At 48.8% G+C, this 5,709-nt stretch overlaps 1 pseudogene; it reads left to right on the top strand.

The window, feature by feature from the left end:
• The first annotated feature begins 2,574 nt into the window (after window positions 1-2,574).
• Window positions 2,575-3,621, top strand: LOC105533229 (annotated as a pseudogene).
• Window positions 3,622-5,709: the final 2,088 nt, after the last annotated feature.

Here is a 5,709-nt window from a genome sequence, read left to right as displayed (position 1 = left end):
AGGATACAGCTCCAGGTACCCACGGGGCTCAGCCTCTTGATAGTGAACCTTTTATTGACAGCCTTCCCTTCCTTGTCTCACTTCTTCATTCCCCTACAAGTATTTCCTGGGATCATTTTCCAAACACCCTGCTTGCATTCCTTGCCTCAGGGTCTACTTTTTTGGGGGGGAGGGGATGGAGTTTTGTTCTTGTTGCCCAGGCTGGAGTGCAATGGCACAACCTCAGCTCACCACAACCTCCACCTCCTGGGTTCAAATGATTCTCCTGCCTCAGCCTCCCGAGTAGCTGAGATTACAGGCATGTGCCACCACGCCTGGCTAATTTTGTATTTTTAGTAGAGACAGGGTTTCTCCATGTTGGTCAGGCTGGTCTCGAACTCCTGATCTCACGTGATCCACCCACCTTGGCCTTCCAAAGTGCTGGGATTACAGACGTGAGCCACAGTGTCCAGCCAGGGTCTACTTTTAAGGGAGCCCAGAGAAGACGACAGCTGAATCATTATCCTTGTGAATGCTCCATTGGCCAACGAGCTTGAGTTGGGGTAGGGGAGGCCATCAGTGTCCTCCTGCTCAATATCATAGTCTCAGTGCTTAGCATAGTGCTTGGCCCACATCTAACGCCTTGATAATAATGTAGTCAACAAATAAATAGGTAGATGGGTGGGTAGGTGGAAGGAATGAAGGAAGGAAAGGTGGATGAATGGATGGAGGATGGTAGAAGAAAGGAAGAATGGATGAATAGAAGGATGGATAAATGGACAGATGGATGGATGATGACAGAAAAAAGGATAGATGGGTAAATGAATGGATGAATAAAAGGATGGAAGGATGGATAAATGGATGGATAGGTGAATAGAAGGATGGAATGGTGGATGAATGGATGGATGGATGGTGATAGAAGAAAGGATGGATGGATAAATGGATGGATGACTAAAAGGATGAAAGGATGGATACATGGATGGATGGATTGACAGATAGATGGATGAATGGATAGATGGATGGATGGATAGGTGTATGAGTAAAAGGAAGGATTAATGGAAAGAAGATTGGATGGATGGATGAATGGATGAATAGTTGCTGTTGAGGAGGTGGGAGGAACCTAAGACTCCTCAGATCATGCTCAATTCAGAGGCCTTCTGCAGTTTCTGGTAGAGTGTTTTGTGTTCGTCTCACACTCCCCCATTCCTTACAGTCCACATCCTTCTCTGGAAAACTTTCTCTGGTGCTTCAAAGATAATCGCTTTCACCCCACCCTTCCCAGGAATCACAGAGATCATCCTTCATCTGGAGGACCAGACCTCCATCCTCCTGAGGAACTTGTTTTGGGAATGAGCAAAACAGAAAACCACAAAGCCAAGCTGGGGTGGATATTATGGGCTTTCAGTTTGGCTCAGAGAGAAGGCTGAAGCTATCCCTGCCATCTGGTGACTCAGACCTAAATGCCTAAAGGATACATTGTCCAGGGCATCCGGGCAGGGAGTGGAAGAGGACGTCCACCTGGGCACTGCCGGAGGGATTCTCTATCCTCTGCGTCTGCCCCACACCTGCCAGCTCAGACTCCAAATCCCTGTCCCAGGAAGCTCTGTTGCTTGCACCTTCACTGAAAGCTTAGGCTGAACTAGCAAAACTCCCCAGGCGAGGCGCCTCGATGGTTTACATTATCTGACTGATATTAGATCTTTTCCTGAAAGCCTGGTTTAATGAGGGGGGAGGGGAGTCAGTGTGTGGTCATGGATTTTTGAGGCAAGGAAATGAGATAAATACTTTGGAGGGACCAGAAAGAAAGAGAGAGAGAGAGAGAGAGAGAGAGAGAGAGAGAGAGACTAGGCAGACATGGGATGAACTGGCAAATGTGGGTAGCCTTGGACTGACCACACAGTGAAATAAAGTAACAGCTAATGTTTGAGGGCTTCTCATGTGCTAGCTACATGGGGTAGTGCAAAAAGCTTTGTTAGAAACTATCCAGCAATTGTGTTGGGCAGGTGACATTACTAGCCTCATTTTACAAATGAGGTCCTGGAGACACAGAGAGGCTAAGCCACTTGCTCCAAGTCACATAGCTGATCAGCAGAGGGGCCAGTTCCAACCCTGTCTATTCCCTATGTTGCAACATCATTGCTTCTCTGCCCAGTGTCTATCAGACTCAACATCAGGTCATTGGATACGACTGATTTATTTCTTTGATCGTTGCTTCCACTAAATGGATAATTTGCCTCCTTCTCTGGGAGAGACAGCAAAGGACTATGAAGACACTTGTCAGTCCATGATGTCTTAGAAAGGGCTTAGGAGATTGGGGGTCTGGAGAACTGCCCATCGGCACGCTAGCAAACTGAGTGATACCTCAACTGGTCATTGGTCTATGAACTTCAGTCTCTTCATCTATAAAGTGGACGTGGACATGTTTCATGATGGTAAGAGTTCTAGTTAGCTTAAAAATTCGAGAGATCCTCTCCATTTGCTAATTATGTGAGCTTCTGAGTACTGTGATCTCTTTGAGCCTCAATCTCAGCACCAGGCCAGCTGCAATGATAATTGTACTTTCTTTGTGAAGATTAAATGGGCCCTGATGCAACCATGGCTGAAGAACAACCTCATGAAGGTTGCTCGTGAAAGTTGGCAGTGATGGAGACAAGATTGGGAACTGCCCCTTCTTCTTCTTTTTATTATTATTATTATTATTGAGACAGTTTCACTTTTGTTGCCCAGGCTGGAGTGCAATGGCATGATCTCGGTTCACTGCAACCTCTGCCTCCCAGGTTCAAGCGATTTTCTTGCCTCAGCCTCCCAAGTAGCTGGGATTACAGGTGTGTACCACCACGCCCAGCTAATTTTGTATTTTCAGTAGAGACAGGGTTTCTCCATGTTGGTCAGGCTGGTCTTGAACTCTCGACCTCAGGTGATCCACCCACCTCGGCCTCCCAAAGTGCTGGGATATAGGCATGAGCCACCTCACTTGGCCAGGAACTGCTCCTTCTTCTAGAGACTGTTCACGGTGCTTTGGCTCAAAGGAGTCACTTTCACGTATCACCACCATTGACACCAAGAGGTAGACCATGACAGTGCAGAAGCTGTACCCAGAAGGGCAGCTCCTGTTCCTGCTTTGTGGCATGGAAGCACATGTAGACACCCAAAAGATTGAGGAATTTCTGGAGGCAGTGCTGTGTCCTTCCAGGTACCCCAAGCTGAGAACTCTAAACCCTGAGTCAAACACAGCTGGGCTGGACGTATTTGCCGACTTTTCTGCCTACATCAAGTTCAAATGCAGGACTCAATGATACTCTGGACAAGGGGCTCCTGAGAGCCCTGAAGATTTTAGACAGTTACTTGACATCCCCCTTCCCAGAAGAAGTGGATGACACCAGTGCTGAAGATGAGGGCATCTCTCGGAAGAGGTTTCTGGATGGCAGTGAGCTCACCCTGGTTGACTGCAGCCTGTTGCCAAAGCTCCGCATAGTCCAGGTGGACTGTGAGAAGTACCAGGGCTTCCCCATCCCTGAGACCTTCCGGGGATGGCATTGGTGCTTGGGTAGTGCCTATGCCTGGGAAGAATTCGCCCCTACCTGTCCACATGATGAGGAGATCAAGCTGGTCTGCAAAGAAGTGGCCAGGACCCTCAAATAAGCCCCTCCCAGTACTGCCTCAGCCCCCTCCATTTTCCCCACAAAGGCCCTGAGAGTTTTCACATTGGTCCTGGGAGTTTCCACACTGCTACCCAATGGACACACTTCAAACGGCCAGTGGTCAGGGACTCCTGGAGCACTTGTGCAGGGGTGTCAAGGGGGAAGGGGGAATAAGGGAAAAGGATGGGGATCCTGGGTGAGATTCTTATTGTGGGGTGGGGCAGGTAGAGCAACATACTTCAGTAATAAAATACAGAATTTAAAGAAGATTAGGGCAGGTGTAGTGGTTCACGCCTGTAATCCCAACATTTTGGGAGACTGAGGCGGGCGGATCACCTGAGTTCAGTAGTTCAAAACCAGCCTGCCCAACGTGGTGAAACCCTGTTTCTACTAAAAATATAAAAAATCAGCTGGGTGTGGTGGCGGACACCTGCAATCCCAGCTACTCTGGAGGCTGAGGCAGGAGAGCCGTTTGAACCCGCGAGGTAGAAATTGCAGTGAGCCAAGATCACACCATTGTACTCCAGCTTGGGCAACAGAGGGAGACTCTATTTAAAACAAACAAACAAAAAGATTAAATGGGGTAGTGCATAGAAGTGCACTGAGGCAAAACCAGGCAAGTCACACTTATGAGGATGGTCTTCTCGTTGCAAACCCTAATCCCCACGTGTCAGAGGCTCCATACACAGCAAGTTTTTTCTTCGTTACATAACAGTGCAGCACTGATTTTCCCAGTTGGTTGGTTCTCATGGGAGGCTCTCCTCCTCCCAGGTGTCGGGAGACCTCTTAATTCAGCAGGTGGAGAGGATGGAGGATGGGAGCTGGCATGTTAGATTTTGATGGATCAGGCCTGGAAGTGATCAACGTCACTTTTGTCACATGTCATTGGCCAAACTCAATCACTTGTTTGTCTCCAACTGCAAGGGAGGCTGGGAAATGTGGATGGCTGTGTTCCCTGAAGGAAAAGGAAAATGATTTGGAGAATGACTTGCTGGTCTCTGCCACAGAGCTCTATAAATGATAGACAGTGATGACCATGACGTTGCTGTTAATCATCGTGTGGGAAGAAAAGACAGATCCCATGACTTACTGGGATCAAGAAAGAATCAATCGCCATTTCCACACATGTGCAAGTGTGTGTGTACAGAGTGTGTATATGAGTGTGTGTTCCCTAGAAAACATGTCAAGGCAAACCTAATACTCTGCCATTGAATTAGGGAGTGCAATCCCAGGGAGGGTGCAATACTGAACTGGCCAGCACTTGGTATTAGGAGCAATTGATTGCACAATTTTAGGGGACTCTTCCAAAAGTCCATATAGACAACCGCTTCTCAGGACAACCATCCAAGGAGAGAGAAGAGGACAATTTGCCCACTGGTTCACGCTGCTCATTGGCCAATTATCTACTCTATGATGCATGAAGTCCTTCCCCGTGGTGCGTGACTGGGCACTGGGCAGATCCCACAGCATCCACGGCCTCCAAGGTGACAGGAAGTCCCCAAAATGTGAGGAGGGCTAAGTCCAGCATGGGCACAGTAAGGCGCTTTGCAGAATGTGGTTGGAACCGTGAAGGTCTGGCTGCCACAGTGGTGCCCGGAGCAACGAGCCACAGACACCAGGTGAGAGAGATTGCGGTGATCTAGGTAGTAGAGAAGAGGTGTCTGATCTAGGTGTCTCACCTTTGCCAAGCTCATGGAAACCAGAATGGAAGAAATACCTTGGCTCCAGGGCACCAGGTCAGCACACAGCCACATCCCCGCCTGAAGCGGAGCGCGATTTCTGCCTTGCACTGTATCTGACCTCTTGCAAGTTTGAGTGTTTGCTGGAAATAAAAAGCCCATGCACACACGATCCTCTGAGGCCGAGGCCCTGTCATCCTTCACGAAAATGAGCCCTTCAACAAATGTAAATACCCTCCGTGTTCTCCCGGAGGCCGGTCCTAACAAGGCCTCGCTGGGGCGCCTCGTAATCCCCGGGATAGCTGGAGCTTTTAGGTTTAACAGAGCAATTTGTAAGGCCGCCTGTCCTGCAGCCAGCTCTGCGGCAACTTGCCTGCGGTATGTTCCCTGGCGTCTCCTAGAAACTGTGG

The sequence above is a fragment of the Mandrillus leucophaeus genome, unplaced genomic scaffold (genome assembly GCF_000951045.1).
Source record: "Mandrillus leucophaeus isolate KB7577 unplaced genomic scaffold, Mleu.le_1.0 Scaffold10, whole genome shotgun sequence".
NCBI classification, from domain to species: Eukaryota; Metazoa; Chordata; class Mammalia; order Primates; family Cercopithecidae; genus Mandrillus; species Mandrillus leucophaeus.
This window is presented reverse-complemented; position numbering and strand designations above follow the sequence as displayed.